At 41.0% G+C, this 21,369-nt stretch overlaps 1 protein-coding gene across 1 annotated transcript in view; it reads right to left on the reverse strand.

The window, feature by feature from the left end:
• Window positions 1-21,369, reverse strand: part of ADARB2 (adenosine deaminase RNA specific B2 (inactive)) — a 554,344-nt gene that overhangs the window by 319,702 nt on the left and 213,273 nt on the right. The window lies entirely within an intron of this gene.

The raw sequence follows: 21,369 nt of genomic DNA on the forward strand, positions 1-21,369 counted from the left end.
ATCGTACTCAGTGGTAAAAGACAGAAAGCTTTTCCTCTAGAACAGGAAAAAGAGAAAGATACTCACTTTACCACTTTTATTTAATACAGTATTGGAAATTTTGGCCACAGCAATTAGGCAAGACGAAAGAAGTAAAAAGCATCCTACTTGGAAAAACAGAATTAAAATTATCTGTTTGCAGGTGACATGATATCATATGTAGAAAAACTAAAAGCATTGTTAGAACTAATAAATGAATTCAACAAAGTTGCAGAATATAAAATCAACACTTAAAATTAGTTGCATTTCTATGTACAAACAATGATCAATCTGAAAAGGAAATTAAGAAGAAGTTCTGGCAAGGCTCGGTGGCTCACACCTGTAATCCCCGCACTTTGGGAGGCCAAGGCGGGCGGGTCACGAGGTCAGGAGATTGAGACCATCCTGACTAACAAGGTGAAACCCCGTCTCTACTAAAAATACAAAAAAATAGCTGGATGTGGTGGCTGGCACCTGTAGTCCCAGCTACTTGGGAGGCTGAGGCAGGAGAATGGTGTGAACCTGGGAGGTGGAGCTTGCAGTGAGCGGAGATCATGCCCCTGCACTCCAACCTGGGTGAAAGAGCAAGCGAGACCCTGTCTCAAAAAAAAATTTTTTTCATTTATGGTCTCATCTAAAAGAATAAAATACTTAGGGATAAACTTAACCAAGGAGGTAAAAGACTTGTATACTGAAAATTACAAAACATTGTTGAAATAAATAAAATACATAAATAAATGGAAAGACACCTTATGATTGGAAGGCTTAATATTATTAAGTGGATAACACTACCCAATGCAATCCACAGATTCAATGCAATCTCTATCAACATCCCAAGGACTTTTTTTCATAAATAGAAAAACCCATCCTAAAATTCCTGGAATCTCCAGGGGCCTTGAATGGTCAAAATAATCTTTAAGAAAAGGAGAACAAAGTTGGAGAACTCCTGACTTCACTTCCTGACTTCAAAATGTACTGCAAAGCTACAAATCAAAACAGAGTGGTGTTAGCATACCACACACAGACCAATGAAAGAGAACAGAGGGCTCAGAAATAAACCTTTGCATATGCAGTCAAATGAATTTTGACAAAGGTGCTGCAACCAGTCAATGCAGAAAGGATAGTCTTTTCAACAAGTGGTGCTGGGAAAACTGAGTATTCACATGTAAAAGAGTGAAGTAACACTATCTGCAAAAATGAACTCAAAATGGATCAAAGACCTAAATATATGACCTAAAACTATAGAACTCGTAGAAAAGCCCATCAGGGAAAAGCCTCATGACGCTGGGTTTGGCACTGATTTCTTGGAATGACACCAAAAGCATAGGTGATGAAAGAAGAAATAGATAAATTCTACTTCACATTTAAAAGCTTTTGTTCCTCAAAGGACACCATCAAGAGAGTGAAATAGAAGCCCACAGAATGGGAGAAAATATTTGCAAATCATACATTTGATGAGAGATTAATATCCAGAATATATAAAGAAATATGGGCTGGGCAGAGTGGCTCATGCAAAATCCAGCTGAAGTGTGTGGATCACTTGAGGTCAGGAGTTCGAGACCAGCCTGGCTAACATGGTGAAACCCCATCTCTATTAAAAATACAAAAATTAGCTGGGTGTGGTGGTGGGTACCTGTAATCTCAGCTACTCAGGAGGCTGAGGCAGGAGAATCGCTTGAACCCAGGAGGTGAATGTTGCAGTGAGCTGAGATTGTGCCACTGAACTCCAGCCTGGACGACGGAGCAAGACTCCATCTCAAAAAAAAAAAAAAAGAAAGAAAAGAAAAGAAATGCAAGTCAACAACACTTAAACCATCCAATTTAAAAATTGGCAGAAGATTTGAAGAGACGTTTATCCAAAGAAGATGTACAAATGGCCACTAAACACATGAAAAGATGCCCAACATGACAAATTATTAGAGAAATAAAAATCAAAACCATGAGAGACCACTTCACACCCATGAGGATGGCTATTACTAAAAAACACCCACAGGAAATATAATTATTGGTGAGAATGTGGAGAAACTGAAACTTGTAAATTGCCAGTGTGAATATAAGGTGGGGCAGCCATTGGGGAGAACAGTATGGTTGTTCCTTGGGAAAAATAAGCATAATTCATAACTTGCACTTGTGGGTATATGTCCCAAATAATTGCAAGTGAGGCTAGAATAGATATTCAATACCCATGTACATAACAGCATTATTCACAGCAGCCAAAAGGTAGAAACAACCCAAATGTCCATCAGTGCACGAATGGATATCCATACAATGGACCGGAATTCTGATTCGTGCATAACGGAGGCATTAGTCTAAGTGAGATGAGCCGGCCACTAAAGGACAAATCCTGTGTGATTCCACTCGTATGAGGGACTGAGAGTTGTCAAATTCGTAGAGACCAAAAGCAAAATAGAGGTTACCAGGAGGAGAAGGGGGAGTTCGTGTTTAATGGGGACAGAATTTCAGTTTGGAAGATGAAATGGTTCTGTGGGTGGATGGTGAGGTGTTGGCAGAACAGTGAGAAGGTGTTTAACATGACGGAACCATACCATACTAAAAAGTGGTAAATTTTGTGTTATGTGTATTTTACCACAAAAAAGATGAAACATCCACATACTCAGCAAAGCTATCTCATGATATTCTTGTTGCCTGCATTGCAATGCAGTGAGGATGACATCCCTTGTCAGGACTGCTTATGTGGACACTCGTGTGGGACCCTTCTTCCATCTGTGTTCTGGGTTTCTTGGGGGCCATGGACAGACATTGTTCCCTATGAATAGCAAGTTAGCAAAACTGTGAAGCTGTCAAAGTTTTCTTTATACTTGGGCTGCAAGGAAGCCCCATGCTAAATTTGTAGCTCAACTTGTAAATTGCCCATGTACGTGTTCTAACTTTCCAACGAAATTATGTTTTTATTTTTCCTGTTTCTGGACATGATTTTAATGCATTTCATTTCCTGTTTTGTTACACTAAAAGCATCCTCGTAACTGAATTCAGTGTTCCTGTAAACTGTGTTGTACTAATTATTATAACTAAATAGAGCTTTGAACCTATGGTACACCTTTTTATTTCTCCTTAGTTTCCCTTTTTTTCTAAAAGTCCCATAGGATTTAAATTACAGATTCAAATGATGCTAAAAGTAAAAGCGGAGAATAATAGTACATTTCAAAATGGCATATTTCAACACGTTTCTGTTTCAAACAAAGTAGTTATTTTGTTAGTCATTTTTCTGGACACTGTGAGCTCAAGGTCTTTTCGGATCTAGGAAACCCCGTTACTGAAACCACACCGTTCTAATGATGTAAGAGGTCACAGAATCCTGAAAACAACTTTACGATTCGATGGTAATTCCAAGACAATGGTACAGTCGTTTCGTCCTAGCTGTACAAATGTTCATGGAAAACAATACTTAGCTCCCTAGAGGGTGGATACTTTTCAAGGGCATTTTTTCCTTGAGAAGAAACACAGCTCTCTGCGGAAAAGTCAGAAATCTCTTTGTCCTTTCTATCCCAGAGTATTATTTTTCTGGTCTTTCAGTGGTGTTCTTTACCTGATAATACCCAGAAAGTCAGTTTGATTATTACGTGATGCCAACAAAAGTGTTTGAAAATGACGAAGCAACTAATGAAAACAAGCAAACATACAAAAATAGCCACAAAAGCCCCCTGGAACTGACGAAGTCTAGCTGTGTTGTTTTTGATTTTTTGGTGACGCTTGATTCCCCTCTTGTCACTGATGTCCCAGGGCCAGGGCCACCCTCCAATGACTCTCTGGAGAGATTTAGCATTTACAGGTTTAAAAAGACAGCACCTACAGGAGAGACTGTAATACGACATTGTTTAATCAAGTTAGTGTTGAGCTTGTTATAACCATTTCGACTTTCAAAGTATTTACAAATCAACAGTGCTGGAATTATCCCTCCAGTTTCAAATATGACACGGAAGTAACTTAAATGAAAACATCCTTTCTTATTCCGCCATGCACCAGGGAATTTTTCTTACCCTGAATGAAAGTGTCAGCATCTCATTTATTAACAATGCAGATACACATCAAAGCCACTATTGAATCTGTCTCTCCCCATTTACTTTGCCTTCCTATTTCTACACCCTATATTTCTTGTTCAACGAATTGTTCTTGATGTGACGTCTTCACAATAAGCCCATAAGCACAACTGAAACACAATTTCCTGCTAGCTTCAGTCAAGATACATTAATCCTCTCGATATTTCCCAGGACAATACTATCTCTCCTCTGCAGACTTTATTTCTCTCATTTGGCTGAGAAGGAGAAAAATCCTTGAAAATTGGTTTGAAAAGTGGTGTGCAAAAACAGTCAGAGCTAAAATTTCTTGGGCACACAATTTTCTTTAAATGCTCACATGTTCATGATGCGCCCTCACGTCAAACACTCACGTGTGAGAAACTGAGAATGAGAAGTTGCCGGAAAGCTGAGTGTCCCTGTGCCGCTGCCGCCCCAGGCTGCTGCCCACCGCTCAACTCAGAGCTAGAGCCCTGTCCACGCTGTCGCCCCTTCCTGTGGCTCCAAGTCTATTCTGTTCAAGTCACTTCTCCATGAAAATGCTGAGTGGAGCGTAAGGAATGGGAAGAAGCCTAAGCCATTCCTCTTACAGACCTGGGCAACCACATGGTGTATATTCTCCAGACTATTCATTTGATGGGGACCTATGGGAAGTGCTCTGGCAGCTACACTAATTGCCTTTCTGCATAGGTAGGTATGCATGCACGTATGCAGGTGAGGCGCATGTGTAAGTGCGTATGTCTGTGGGTGTGGGGGTGTGTATGTAGGCATGCGTGTAGGTAGGTATGCAGGTAGGGATGGGTGTAGGTACAAATGCAGGTACACATGTAGACATCCACCTATGTTGGCATGCAGGTGTGTCTATGGGCACCTATGCAGATATGTGTGTAGGTGCATATGTAGCTATGTAGGTAGATTTGTAGGTGCGCTTGCAGGTAGGTGTGCAAGTGTCTATGCATGTAGGTATGGATATGGGTACAGATGCAGCTATACATGTAGGTATGTGCCTATGTCGGCATTCTGCTATGTATATAGGTACATATGTAAGTATGTAGGTCGATTTTTAGGTGCACTTGCAGGTAGGTACCTATGTAGGTATGTAGGTGGATTTGTAGGTGTACTTGGAGGTAGGTATGCATGTAGATACATATGTAGGTATGTAGGTGGACTTGTAGGTGTACTTGGAGGTAGGTGTGCAGGTAGGTATTTATGTAGGTATGTAGGTGGACTGGTAGGTGTACTTGGAGGTAGGTACCTATATAGGTATATGTAGGTGTGTAGGTAGATTTGTAGGTGCACTTGTGAGCATGTGTGTACATATATAGATGTGTAGGTAGATTCGTAAGTGTACTTATGGATAGATCTCTACCTAGGAGGCATGGATCTAGGTGCAGACACAGGCAGACATGTAGGCATGTACCTACGGCAGCATGCGGGGGGAGATGTGGGCACCACACATCTCCACACGCAGCCTGCATCAGTGACTCTCACCCGCCATTCTCTGGCCGCTGCCCACTTGCAGTGGGTGGGGGCAGAGGAGTCCACCAAGTGTCCCAGGTCTCATCAGCATAGTTGATGACTCTCCTGGTCTGATCCACAAGGCTGAAACACTAACTTGTTCATTGCTGTCCTGTCACCTTGTCACAACACATGCCCCAGCGAAATGGAATAATAACGCTCTGTCTATGGCGAAGGCTTAGGCTTTGCAGAATTGTTTGGGGTGAGAATGAGGCAGCCCTGATCCCCTGTGTTCATTCCTCTGTCTCACCCACCTTGAGTGTTTGGAACCAGAAATGATTCTAATTCAGACTTGCAATGTGATTCTAATTGACAAAATATTGGCCTTGGCTTGGAGTATTCAAGTTACGTCCAGTGAGAAATAAAATATATGACTCTCCCTCCCTCTTCTGACTACACCATTGGATTCCAGCAATTGAATGTTTGTGAAGGCCTGGCAGGGAATGAAAATCTATTTCAGCTGGCAGAAGCTCCGAGGTGCTATATTTCTGGCCTATGTATGGTCGTATTGAAGGGAGGAGACACACAGGTTCTAGAGGTGCCACGTCGGCTACTCATTCATCTCCGAGTTTTGTGGTTGGGCCAATTATCTCAAGCTCTACTGTAAACCTCGTTAGAGGAAAAACACAGTGAAAATGTATGTGTGCATGTGTATGTGTGTGGACGCCTGTGTGTATGTGTGTTGTTAAGCACATCTCAGAGACGCTTTCTAGATGGCATCTATTCCAGGTTTATCTGTTTGGGAGATGATAAATAGAATTCTTAATTATTGCGTTATTCTCTCTAAATTCCAGATCATTAATACGTTTATTCTACATAGGTAACTCTAGATGGATAATTAAGTAAATCATCTGGAGAGTCGAACAATATAGACACAAAGTCTGCACATTTCAGGCGGAGCTATTAGAAACTCCAGGGTCCTTAGGCACCGGCTGTGTCTGGCCAGAGTTAACCAAGCTGGGTTTATAACAGATTTGCTTTGGCTGTGTATTAAGCAGTTAGGGCTGCTTTCATACAAATATATTCTACTGTGTTTTCCTTGGACCGTGTTTTATTTTCTTATTTTTGACAGAAATATGGGTATACAGACCTCAGGAAAAAGCAGGGGTTCAAAAGTAACGACGGCCAGCCATCAGCATCAGCTTCAGAACTGAGGGTGACCAGAGTTGGTGGGGACTGACCAGAGACACCACAGCTCATTGTTACCACATGGGAAGGCATCCAGGACTGCCATATATCTCAGGAGTAGCCAGAAATCTAGATTTACTGGTGTAAGAGATTCCCACATTTAAAATGCATGAGGAGTGAACGTCACTGGAATTGAGATAGATGAAGTACATGTAACTGGTTTAGGGCTGGAAGAGGAAAGAAGAGAGAACACGTGAATATCTGTTCTAAGTTTCCCACTTGGACCTCCCACACAGACCTCTGTGCTCTCAGCGCACATTGTGTGTGAGAATCATCTGCAAGAACTCTAGAAAGTCGCAGAGCCCTGGGCCCCACCAGAGGCTCATCAGCTGTGTGTGTGGGTGCTGTGGGAGCCCGGATACTGGGGAGGCTGGATTTCAGCCCGGCTCCCCTTGACCAAGGCCTTGGATAGCAAACCTGGAAAATCAAACCAAATCCATCTATGACTGGGTGAGACTCAGGTGAAGGGTTGTTAAGTTATCTGGTGATTCTGATGCAGCATTAGGGTTGCGAACCCCAGTAACATTTAAATTACTTGAGCTATTCAGTTGCAAGTTATTTAAAACAAGCGAAAACAAAAAGACTAAATAAACATTCTCCACACATACACTCACACTTCTCGTAAACAGAATTTGGCAAGATAAGCCCTTGCTGGTCTGGGAGCTGGCCTTCTTTATAGCTCTTGAGAGGAAGGAGAGGAGGTGCCTGCTGCTGAGTGGATACCCTGTGGGCTCGCCCATGCCCTGCCCCGACCTGCTCCTGGCCCTGGGCTGTGGGCGAAGCTATAGCCTCACGCTTCATTTTGGGCCAAGGGTTAGGTGAAGTAAATAAAGGTCGTGGAACATGACTTGGGATATCTGACTTATTCCTGAAGTGTAGTTGGAATAAAGCAGGAAGAAAAGAATATAGACATTCAGGACCGGACATGGTTTAGGGAAAAATTTTAGGTATTACAAAATGTGCAAAAAGATGTTTGTTTTGCAATTTATGCTTTCAGGTTGGTGCGAACTAAATACAGATTGACAGCTCTGAAGAACCAAGAGTGGTCAGAAAGACAAAAGCGTGGTGGTAGCTTTTCACCTCCTGAGAGTTAAAAACACCTGCCCCGGGTGTGAGGAGAGCTTGGCATGATTCCACAGAGGAGGAAGAAAAAAGGAAAAAAAAAAAAAAAAACAGATGAAAAGGAATTTGTTGAATTTACAATGAATTGGAGTCTTTCCATTGTACTAATTTAAAAATTAATATATCAGCTTGTAATTTTTCATAAATTGTGGAAATTTCCAAGACGGTCATATATATGTTTCTTGGTTTGCTTTGGGAAAGCACTCAATATAAAGAATCCATTCTATTTCTTGTTATATATTAAAATCTCTCTTAAGCATCTGACGATTTCCTAATTTATAAGCGAGTGTAGACTTTTGAGGCAATCATTTTCTTTGAAAAGAGACAGACACTATCTCAGATTTGGCAAAAAAAAAAAAAATAATGTACAAACATCCTACAGTTGGCACTGCCTTTTAAAGCGCGTTCAAAAATGATCCACAGCAAAGTGAAAATGGTAATATTTGCTCACATCACATGAGCGGGTCTGAGTAGCCAGTGACCTGTGTCTGGGTTGCTGGTGTGTGTATTACAGTTTCTACAATTTGCTGCAGGCAGAAATCTTAATTAAGGCCTTTCCTAAAGAGTGACCTTCAGGGAGGGCACTACTGAATTGGTGTGAAAATAGACAAGGGGCCAAATGGCCCTGGTGGGACAGTGGAGCACTTGGATATCCCTCTCCCACCAAAGAATGGGCTGTGCTGGATATAGGCCAGGCTGCAGGATCAGTGATCAATGATCAATGAGCCCTGCACCCCATGAAAGATCCTAACGCTGGGGAGATGGGAAAGGGAGGACTTTTCTTTTTGGCGAATGCACGTCCGCTCCTCACACTGGAATATTCTGCATCTCCCTGCATGCACGTCTTCTCTGTGAATTCTGGGCCTGCGCGAGTCTGTGAAGAGCAATGCTCCCCAACAGCATACATCTATCTGTGTTTCCTCGGGGGAAAACGCTCGCATATCTGCGGTCCTTGACGATACCGTCTGACAGGTTTTAGAAGGAGATGGTTTCTTCTTGGTTAGCAAACCAGGATGAGACGGGAACACGTTCCCATCTGGTCAGAGAGGCCTTATACAGTGTTTGCCCTTGTTTCTGAGAGAAATTGGAAGGCATCCTCCACTAAGGTGAAGATGGATGGTGCAGCTTCAGAGGCACAGGCTCCTGGCTGGGTGCCAGCAAGTGCGACTGCGCACCTCGGATCAGTGAGGCTTGCTTCTGCCAGATTTCTCGCGGCTGTGTGAAGTATTGCAGCCAAATGTCTCTCAATTTGCTCATTTCTTGGCCAAAGTTACTCCCTGATATTTAATCTCTAAGACATTGGTCAGCTTCTCATGCACTCGTGGAGGCCCACGGATGCATCTGACCTTCCCTTTCAGTAAGGTGTGACCGTGCATCTCTGGGAGCTTCTGCACTGGATGCACCTGACCTTCCCTTTCAGCAAGGTGTGACCGTGCCTCTCTGGGAGCTTCTGCACTCAGGGCAGTGGATCTATCCAAGTTGTCTGGTCACATTTCTCAGTATCCTCTGATCTAACATTTTCCTGTGAGTCCAGAGGAACAAATACCTTCACAGCCGCCACTTAATGTGCTGCCCATTAGTAGCGGATCCACAAGTTCCAAGCTTTCTGTTTGCATTAGCAGAAGAAAAACAACAAAGTCAATCTCAGAGTTTTTTAAACCACTGGGAAAACTATAAAGATGGAAAATGCTTTTGGGTAACAATTCTTAGGGAGAAGACACCACGGTTATTTCAACCTGCCTGGTCTTTAGGTAAGACGAACTCTGAACTTCTCAAACCAGCACTTTCTGAAGCCTAGAAGAAGTATATGTAAGGAAGAAGAGACTCCAACACAATTGCATAAAAGAAATTTACAAGAAAAAAATAAACAACCCCATCAAAAAGTGGGCAAAGGACATGAACAGACACTTCTCAAAAGAAGACATTTATGCAGCCAAAAAACACATGAAGAAATGCTCATCATCACTGGCCATCAGAGAAATGCAAATCAAAGCCACAGTGAGATACCATCTCACACCAGTTAGAATGGCCATCATTAAAAAATCAGGAAACAACAGGTGCTGGAGAGGATGTGGAGAAATAGGAACACTTTTACACTGTTGGTGGGACTGTAAACTAGTTCAACCATTGTGGAAGTCAGTGTGGCGATTCCTCAGGGATCTAGAACTAGAAATGCCATTTGATCCAGCCATCCTATTACTGGGTATATACCCAAAGGACTATAAATCATGCTGCTATAAAGACACATGCACACGTATGTTTATTGCGGCACTATTCACAATAGCAAAGAGTTGGAACCAACCCAAATGTCCAACAACGACAGATTGGATTAAGAAAATGTGGCACATATACACCATGGAATACTATGCAGCCATAAAAAATGATGAGTTCATGTCCTTTGTAGGGACATGGATGAAACTGGAAACCATCATTCTCAGTAAACTATCACAAGGACAAAAAACCAACCACCACATGTTCTCACTCATAGGTGGGAATTGAACAATGAGAACTCATGGACACAGGAAGGGGAACATTACACTCCGGGGACTGTTGTGGGGTTGGGGGAGGGGGGAGGGACAGCATTAGGACATATACCTAATGCTAAATGATGAGTTAATGGGTGCAGCAAACCAACATGGCACATGGATACATATGTAACAAACCTGCACGTTGTGCACATGTACCCTAAAACCTAAAGTATAATAAAAAAAAAAAAACTATGAAAAAAAAAAAAAGAAACCCTGGATGAGTTTATCATATTAGGACCAAACACTCTTGGGTGTCTCTCTTGGGTGAAATATCTGGTGACCCTGAATGAGAGGGGGACAAAATGCTGTGGGATATTTAAATTAAAAAGTCTCTATACACCACATACTTGCATATCATGAGGGCCTGTCTATGCAAGCTGCTGCTACAGGTGCATAGACAACCAAGACCTCAGCCTCGCAGCTGACTGACAAATCCTTGATAAACAGAAGCACACATTAGCTGTCAGGTAAGTGAGCCTGTGCAAGGTGCTGTCATCAGAGAATACATGAAGAACCAGGAGGCCCAGGAGAAGAAGCAACACTAGCAAAGGCCTAGGAGAAGAAGCAAGCCTAATGCCAGCCCCTTTAGTGGAAGGCTTCACCCAGGACGCGCCTTGGGAACTTGCCCTGGAGGAAGAGTAGGATTCCACCACTCAGAAAGGCAATAATGGGATGATCATAGCAGGCAATAGTATACCATAGATTATATGGAAATAATAATTAAGAACAGTAGGTTAAATGATAAGATAATCTTATATCTGTAAGCACTTAACTGTTTACAAGGTAAGTTCCAATGTATTAATTCAAATGACCACTGAAAAAATCCTCTGAGGTTTCTTTTACTACTGCTTTTAATTTTTATTTTAATTTTGTTTTCTGAGACAGAGTCTTGCTCTGTGGCCCAGGCTGGAGTGCAGTGACACAATCTAGGCTTACTGCAACCTCTGCCTCCTGGGTTCAAATGATTCTCCTGCCTCAGCTTCCCCAGTAGCTGGGATTACAGGTGTGTGCCACCCCGCCCAGCTAATTTTTGTATTTTTAATAGAGATGGGGTTTCTCCATGTTGTCCAGGCTGGTCTTGAACTCCTGACCTCAAGTGATCTGCCCTCTTTGGCTTCCCAAAGTGCTGGAATCACAGGCCTGAGCCAAGACACCTAGCCTTCTATTGTTTTTTAAATAAGTGGTTAAATGGCTCACCCAAGAAAATATACACATGGAAGTAAGAATCCAGAGCTGAGCTCGGTTCTCTGTTTCCAAGGACCATACCCCTGGTGTCTCATGAACTACATACATCAGCAGAGAGGATGCCACGTTTAAGCCTCACAGGTTTACCGTGCTGAAGGTCCACATCATGGCAGGTGCTTCATATCTGTTAGGAACAATGAAAAAGTAACTGGCCAGAGGAATTGCCTTCTGCAGTCCTCACGATTTTATAATTTCTTTTTGTTTATGTATTTATTTAATGGTTATTATTTTTTAAGAGAGAGACTCTTGCTCTGTGGCCCAGGTTGAAGGGCAGTGGCGTGATCATGGCTCACACAAGCCTCGACCAGGCTTAAGCAATCCTCCCACCTCAGCCTCCCAAGTAGTTGGAATTACAGGCATAAGCCACCACACCCAGCTAATTGTTTTTATTTTTTTGTAGAGAAGGGGTTGTGCCACGTTGCCCAGGCTAGTCTGGAACTCCTGGTCTCAAGCAATCCTCCCATTGCGGCCTCCTAAAGTGCTAGGATTACAGGCATGAGCCACCATGCCTGGCCTATTATTTCTTTTTAGGAACCATTTTGAATCCTTTTATTTAACCAGAGTTTTACAGTCTTACTGACACCTAGCATTTGTGTGCCTACAGAATGTTAAGAAATCTGATAACTCAAAAAAGCCCATTCTTTGTTTCACCATTTTGTCAGCTCTGCAGTCCTCCTGCCTGACAATTAGCCAATTCATAAGGAGTCCCAAACCAACACACACTGTTTCTGTGGAAAACAAAATTGGAATAAACAAAGTCAGATTTAATGAGCCCCACAGTCTGGAGAATATCCTACCCCTAGACTTGCCAATGAGCCTGCCATAACCTACCTTTCTTTATCTGTGTATACATGCTACCCCTCAACAAGGCAAGGAGCTTGTCTGTAGCAAGATTTCAGAAAAAAAGAAAAAGAAATCAGAGTGGAAAGACCTTTCGTCTCCGCTGTTCATGGCTGAGTGATTCACCTCTCTGAGTTGCAGTTTCTCGTGTTAAAAAGTAGATAAATTTCCCTTGCATGTGTAACTGGATTGTTGTAAAAATCAAAGGCGAGAAGACAGCAGAAAGCTACTTCTAATTTGTAAATTGCTACAAAATCAGAGTTATTGTTATGTATCTCTCTTGGCCTTTAATAGTTGTTGATAAGATCATTTTTGTGATATAAGCATCACTCATTTGTTCTATAACTCTTCATTGAGTCTCTGCTTTTTGATTTAGGGAACTGAGTAGTGGGCAAGACAGGGAAGCAAACAGTTTAGTGGCAGAAGGCAGAGTGAACCATCAATAAGTGAACAATAAGCGCCACACAGAAAAGTAAAACTAAGTAATGGGATGAGAATGAGAATGGCTGGGGGAGGGGCTTCAGAGGTAGGGATTGTTATGGGTTCAGTGGTGTCCCACCCAAAAAATACATGTTGGTGTCCTAACCCATGGGACCTCAGGATGTGACTGTGTTTGGATATTGGGTCCTAGCTCGTTAAGAGAGACCCCATGGGGTAGAGTGGGTCCATGGTCCAGCATGTTGGTGTTCTTATCAAAGAGAGTCATGGGGAGACACAGGGAGAGTACCACGTGATGCTAAGGCAGAGACTGAAGGAGCAGGAAGGGTCGTCCCCTGCAGCCTTCGGAGGGAGTGCAGTCCTGCTGACACCTTGATTCTGGACTTCTGGCTTCCAGAACTATGAGAGGATGGATTTCAGTTGCTTTAAGTGCCCAGGTTTGCAGGACTTTATGTTGGTAGCCCTAGAAGACTAATGGGTGGTCCAAGAACACCTGTCTACAGGTGCAGCATTTCTCCTGGGACTCAACCAAGGAGGGAGGCAGGGATGCAAGTCAGGGAGTGTCTCGGGTGCTGGGGGGCCCCGGCCTTGTGAGCCTCATAATCAGAAGGCGGGCAAGACAGCTGGAGGGGAGCAGGTAGGGAAGGAGGTGGGAGACAAGGCCAGGAGGGAGAGCAGGGCTTTGTAGGGGGAGGTGATGTGCTTGGACTTCATGCCAAGCACCATGAGAGGCCTGGGAGAGCTTTAAACACAGGTCGCTGCTGACATGGAGCTCAGGCCTTGATGGGAGTGTGTAATCCCCACGCACTTGCCGGGCAAGGCCACACGAAATGCTCCCAAGAAGGACTGTGACTTTAAAACCCTAAAAGGGACAGGTCACAGAACATTTTTAAAGTTTGTGATGTGACATTTTCTGTTGCTATTCAATAGCAACAGACGACCACCCATTAGTCTTCTAGGGCTACCAACACAAAGTCCTGCAAAACCTGGGCACTTAAAGCAACTGAAATCCATCCTCTCATAGTTCTGGAAGCCAGAAGTCCAGAATCAAGGTGTCAGCAGGACTGCACTCCCTCCGAAGGCTGCAGGGGACGATCCTTGCTGCTCCTTCAGTTGTAAAAATGCTTCATCAGAACTTTTAAACCATGCAACAGCCACCACCTAATATACACTTCGATTAAGGCAGTACGATTGTCTCCAGACTCAGAAATCAAATCGGGATTCCAATTTTTGGCAACATAGTATCTATCATAGTATTTTATTTTTGCTATTGGATAATAGAAGTATTTATGCTATTTATAAAGTATTAGGTGGTGCAGGTTACAGAAACATTTAAATTCCTAATTTTTAAGTGCTAATTTGCAGTCAGTAGCTTTGTTCCATCTTTTTATTTCTTTGGGTACATTTTTGTATTAAGTAGATATAGTTTAGTTTCAGACCATGATAGATTCAGGTCACAATAATGAATACATAAAGATTCAGAGGAAAAATAATGGCAAATTGGTCTGTTGCTCTGTGTGCTACAAAGAATGAACTAACTAAGGAATCAGAAAGTGCAAGTTCACACTCGATTCATGGTCCTCTTGCTGTTCTCTCTGAACCTATTTCCTCAATTAATTAAATCTTTCCTTAATTTACCAAGTGTTTGTTTGTTGTTCAGTGCTGAGAGGACCATACTGTAAGACTGGTGTGATCCTGTCTTTAATCTGCAAAGTAGAGATGGAATCCAAGCATTATTATTCTAGGCACAGCATAATATGGCTTTTTTTTGTGTGCCACTACGCCTGGCTAATTTTTTTTTTTTTTTTTTTTTTTGAGATGGAGTCTCGCTCTTTCACCCAGGCTGGAGTGCAGTGGCGCGATCTCGGCTAGGTTCACGCCATTCTCCTGCCTCAGCTTCTCCGAGTAGCTGGGGCTACAGGTGCCCGCCACCACGTCCAGCTAATTTTAAAAATATTTTTAGTAGAGATGGGGTTTCACCATGGTCTCGATCTCCTGACCTCTTGATCCGCCCGCCTCGGCCTCCCAAAGTGCTGGGATTACAAGTGTGAGCCACCATGCCCTGCCAGCTAATTTTTGTATTTTTAGTAGAGGTGGGGTTTCTCCATGTTGTCCAGGCTGGTCTTGAACTCCTGACCTTGTGATCCACCTGCCTTGGCCTCCCAAAGTGCTGGGATTACATGTGAGCCACCACACCTGGCCCATAATATGGCATTCTTATGCCAAGTGTAGTACCTGGTTTACAAGAGACAAGAATGATCCATTTGCTTGGTTTCTTACTCAGGACACTAATTTTAGGTATTCAACAGAAAAGTTAGCAAAATCACAAACAGGAATAAATGTTAAGTATATTTTCCTCCATTTTTCTCCTACAAATAGACTTTAAAATCACGAAGGAATGAGCCCATAGACGATGTCCATGTCTCCTGAGAGGCAGCTTTAGGTCTGAGGTCAATCAACTACTTTTGATGGAATAGTGTCCTGTCTGGATTTCTGTTCTTTATTTACTTTGAAATATGTAAATATTTGCATAGATGGTAAATGGAAATGCTGTGCTGGTTGGTGAACCTCTGTTTGATTACTAAAGCCATAAAAATAACACCACCAGCTATGCATGCTAAGCAAAAATGACCCTTTGTTCTAATTTTTCAAATCTGTGGACTACAACAGCACTCTTGGGGACAATAACCTACACAATAGATTAAAAGCCTGTTAAATGTTATTTTCAGCTTGGCAGAACACCAACTGCTGAGTACCCTACAGCTTCACTTTCTTTTGAAGTATGGCAAACTTACTATATCCAGGTGACAACAGTAACGTGTCATTTTAGAGTGATTAAATAATGGTACAAATAAATGGAATTAGGCTTACTGTCTGACTCCGAAATACAAAATTCAGGCGGAGCCAAGGGGTGAGTTGTGGGGGTCTTTGACCTCCCAAATGTGTACCATGTGCTCCAAACCTCCCTCGACGAATGTATAACCTAGTAGAAGTACACCTGGTGGATTAGTGCAGCTTCAGGACGAACCATCTCCCATCCTCCAAACTACAGTCTGTCCTATTTTGAAAATCTGGAGGTATCTCTCACTAAAAACCTAAAATATTTAAAGATTTTTCTAGGTTTTCTCTTTTTTTCTACTTTAAATTCTCAACCAAAACAGAGGCATAATTTATATGTACGTTTTAGTAGGAAGTCTTGGATTATCTCCTAATTTTAAATAGTTTGATTCTGGTTAAAATAATTTTTAGACCACAGTTTACATGATTTGGCTGATTTGAAAACCGCTTTTTATCATAATTAGGAGAAACTGGTGAACTGAACTCCTTTAAGTCTGCTACAAAACCAACCTTGCAAGGATATTTCTTCCATTAAAGCACATGGCTTCAAGAGAATTGCCACTAAAAAGCAACCAGTTAGAAGATTCATGCTGGAGGAAACGCTCAAGTTGTATATCAGATACATACAAGGTATATCAAGTAGTTCACGTTCACACTTATTTACAAAACTCCTCAGAGGATTTCTACTGTGCTAAGGACAAAAGGAGAGCTCATAATTCCTGAATTTAATAAAAAATATCATAGAGGTTATTTTGCCAAATGAAAATAAATCCAATACAACACTACTATGCAATGGGTTTAAACATTTATACCCAGGTTGATGAATAGAATTCCAGCCCAATGCTACATTTTGGCAGAACATAGTCTTAGAAAAGATTTGGAGCTGCCTCCAGTCTTTGAGATGGTAAGCTTTAGAGGAGGCTTAGAAATATTCCATGCCATTAGTTAGAATATGATGAAAAGTACAAACTTTTCTAGTCATCATGGTTGTCATTATTAACATGATTGTCATCATACTTATTAATATAATCATCACCATCATCATAGTCATCATCACCATCATTATTACCAACATCATCACCATCATCATCATCATTATCATTGTTATCATCATCATTGGTATAAACATCATCACCATCATCGACACTGTCATCATCACCACCATTATCATTGTCATCAACGTTACCATCATCTTCATCACATCATTATCATAATCACCTTCATTAGTATCAACATTATCACCAACATCATCATCATTGTCATCACCATCACCATCATTATTGTGATCATCACCATCATTGCCATGATTATCATTGCTACTGTCATCATCATAGTCATCATCATCACCATCATTATTATCAACCTCATCATTGACATCGTCATTATCTTCATCATCACCATCACTATTATCGTCATTGTCATCACCATCATCACCATCACTATATCATCATTGTCATCACCATCATCATCATTGTCATCACCATCATCATTATCATCGTTATCATTATCTTAGTCATCATAATCACCATCATTATTATTAACATAATCATCACCATCATCATAGTCATCATCGCCATAATTAGTATCAACATCATCAGTATCATCATTGTCATTATCACCATCATCATTGTCATCAGCACCATCATCAACTTTATCATCATCATAGTCACCATCATCAGTATCAACATCATCACCTCCATTATCATCACTGTCATCAGCATCACCATCATCATCGTCATCATCACCGTCATTATTACCAACATTATCATCCTCACCATCTTCATCATCATTTAGTATCAACATTATCATTAGTATCAACATCACCACCACCATCATCATCATTGTCATCACGATCACCATATCGTTGTCATGATCACCATCATCACCATGATCATCATTGCCATCATCATCATAGTCATCATCATAACCATCATTAGTGTCAACATTGATGATACTAATCAATCAATCATTATCATCATTATTATCATCATATCATCATCATCATCACCATCGTCATCATCATGGTTATCATCATAATCATATTCATCATAATCACCATCATTATCAACATAATTATCATCACCATCATCATCATTGTCATCATCACCATAATTAGTATCAACATAATCACTGTTATCATCATTGTCATCATCACCATAATTAGTATCAACATAATCACTGTTATCATCATTGTCATTATCACCAGCATCATCATCACCATCATCATCATCATCATCATCACCACCACCATTGTCATCATTATCATTATGTAACTTAACTTTCCTCATATGGAGAGCAATGTACACTGGGCTATGAACAATGGGGAAATTACTGTGTACTCTGGCTTCTTAGGCTGAGACATTAGGTAGAAACAACCACATATTAAGAGGTTTTAGATAGACATTTATAGCACCATGACCCAGTGGTAAGGACCTGGAATGCAGACTCAGAGAACCTTAGTCCAGCACTGACTCTAGCTGGACCTGTGACAGTGACAGTGACCCTGTCACTGGCTTTTGAATCTCAGGTATGCCCCTTAAGTTCTATAAGCCTAAGTTGTCACATCAAAGAAGTGGGATAATAATAATAACACTTGACTAAGAAGTTGTTGTGAATATCACACGATATCCTTACTAACATCTTCATTTTGCAAAGAGAAAACCAAGCTTATGAAGATTAAGTAACATATACAAGGAAGCACAGGTGTTAACTGACGGAGTCTGAGTATGAACTAGGGTCTTTTTGATGAGAGAATTCGTGCCCCAAACCACTTGTCTATACGCCTTCATCATATGAAATATTGCACATTTAATAGTGTTCCTCTCCATTTTTAGACACTCACCCAAAATTTCTAAATAAGTTTGTGGAAATATGCAGAAAACACGTGTTCATTTGAGACAAATTTTAGAGAAAGAGCTTTTTGAAATAAAGGCCAATTTAGAAACCATTTTCTAATTCATCAGTTCCTCTCAGTTGTATTAAACACTTATTGTTCTTCTTTCTCTTATAAATAATTGATTCAAAACTATTTATAAATTACATATATATGTACACACAGACACACAGGCACAAGCATCAGTTATGCTTTTTAGACACTAATCCTAAATCTCTTCAATCTGAAATTGTATTTCATAAAGAACTTGTTCTGAGGAAATAAAATTACATATAAATGTCACTTCTATTTTCCAATCATTTATAAGTTAATTGAGGGGATCTCACATACATTCCTGATATATCTGCAGAAGTAACCACTTTAAAGTATAAATTCCATAGAATTTGAAGGGGGGTGGAGTTTAATGTTGGTTGGTGAGGTGGAGATGGCTTCCTGGACGGCATGGAAGTTGAGGCATGGAAGAGAATGTGTCTGGGTAGGATGGGAGAGAATAACTCGGTTTTAGAGGTAGAGAAAATTAACATTTCTCGGTGGCCAAAATAAAAAAATCTCATTAAATCAAATATTTGTGTGTATATGGAAAAGCAGAAACTTTCATTCAGCGCTTGTGGTGGTACAAGTCAGTAGATACCCTGGAAAACTGTTTGGGCTGGGCATGGTGGCTCACGCTTGTAATCCCAGCATTTTGGGAGGCTGAGGCGGGTGGATCACCTGGCATCAGGAGTTCGAGACCAACCTGGCCAACATGGTGAAACCCATCCTTACTAAAAATATAAAAAATTGGCCGGGCATGGTGGCAGGTGCCTGTAGTCCCAGCTACTTTGGGAGGCTGAGGCTGGAGAATCACTTGAACCCGGGAGGTGGAGGTTGCAGTAAGCCAAGATTGCACCATTGCACTCCAGCCTCAGCAACAAGAGTGAAACCCCGTCTCAAATAAATAAATAAATAAATAATTTTTTAAAAAAGAAAGGAAAAGAAAACTGTTTGGAGTGATCTCATATGTGTGAAAATTCACATGGCCTATGACCAGGTAATCTCGCTCATACATTTATAAACAAGAGAAACTACTAGCATACAAAAAATATTATTGTTTATAAAAACCAAAAGTGGAAATCATCCATCTATGTTAGAACGAATAATTTTATGTGTTCAAAATTTTAATGTGTTCAAAATATAATAAACATGACACATGCAATAACATGGATGAATTTCAGCAGTGCAATGGTGAATGAAAGACGTAAAACACAAGTTATAGACATATGCTTTTGTATAAATTTCAGAAATGACCAAAATCAAAAAACGTTGTTTAGAAATACATCACTGAGTCATCACTTACTCATCATTCATTCATTATTCACTCATCACTCACTCATTACTCACCTGTTACTCACTCATCATTTATCATTCAGTCATTACTCATTCATCACTCAACACTCACTCATCACTCAACACTCATTCATCATTCATCACTCACTCATTGCTCATTAATCATTCAGTCATTACTCATCACTCATCACTCACTCATTGCTCATTAATCATTCAGTCATTACTCATCACTCACTCATCCTTCAACACTCATTCATCACTCATCACTCACTCATTACTCATTTATTACTCATCATTCATCATTCACTCATCACTCACTAATCGTTCATCATTACTCAACACTCATTCATTACTCATCATTCACTCATTACTCACGCATCATTCATCATTCCCTCATTGCTCACACATACTCACTCATCACTTAACATTCATTCATTACTCATCATGCATTCATTACTCACTGAATTAACCATTCAGTCATTACTCACTCATTACTCATCACTCATCACTCACTAATCACTCACTTATTACTTACTCATGTATCAGTCATTACTCAGTCATCACTCACTCAATACTCTATTACTTATTACTCACTAATCACTCACTCATTACTTACTCATCATTCAGTCATCAGCCACTCATCACTCACCTATCACTCACTCATTACTCACTCAAACTTATTCATCACTCACTCATGTCTCATTCATCACTCATCACTCACTCATCATTCATCACCCACCACTCACTCATTTTTACTCAACACTCACTCATCATTCACCACTCACCACTCATTCATCACCCACTACTCACTCATTACTCATCACTCACCCATTAACCATCATTCACTCATTACTCATAATTCATTCATCACTCACACGCATCACTCACTGCTCACTCTTCACTCACTTATTACTCATTACTCACTCATCATCATTCCCTTGTTACACATCACTCACTCATCACTTAACACTCATTCATTATTCATCGCTCACTCATCATTCATCATTCAGTCATTACTCACTTATCTCTTATCACTCATTCATTACTCATCACTCACTCAACACTCAGTCACCAATATAGGTACCTCTCTGACTACATGAAGAAGTGATTTTGATATCTTTCAACCCTTAATCAGCTATAAAATGATAGCCCATAGGTTGCATATGAACTGCACAACATATTAGGTATCATTTGCTTCGTGAATTTTTTGTATAGTTCTATGCAAAAAAGCTAGATTCAAGAGTTCCTTTGAAGAGCTGGAGTTGTTTGTCAAGCCTGGGTCCCTGCTTCTTAGCAGTGCCTCCCACTGAGCCCAGCACTGAAGTGCCCTGTTCCCGTCATCCCACCCGTGTTCTTGTTTAGGCACCTATCGCCTCACCCC

This window comes from Hylobates moloch, unplaced genomic scaffold, assembly GCF_009828535.3.
Source record: "Hylobates moloch isolate HMO894 unplaced genomic scaffold, HMol_V3 SCAFFOLD_2, whole genome shotgun sequence".
Classification (NCBI taxonomy): Eukaryota; Metazoa; Chordata; class Mammalia; order Primates; family Hylobatidae; genus Hylobates; species Hylobates moloch.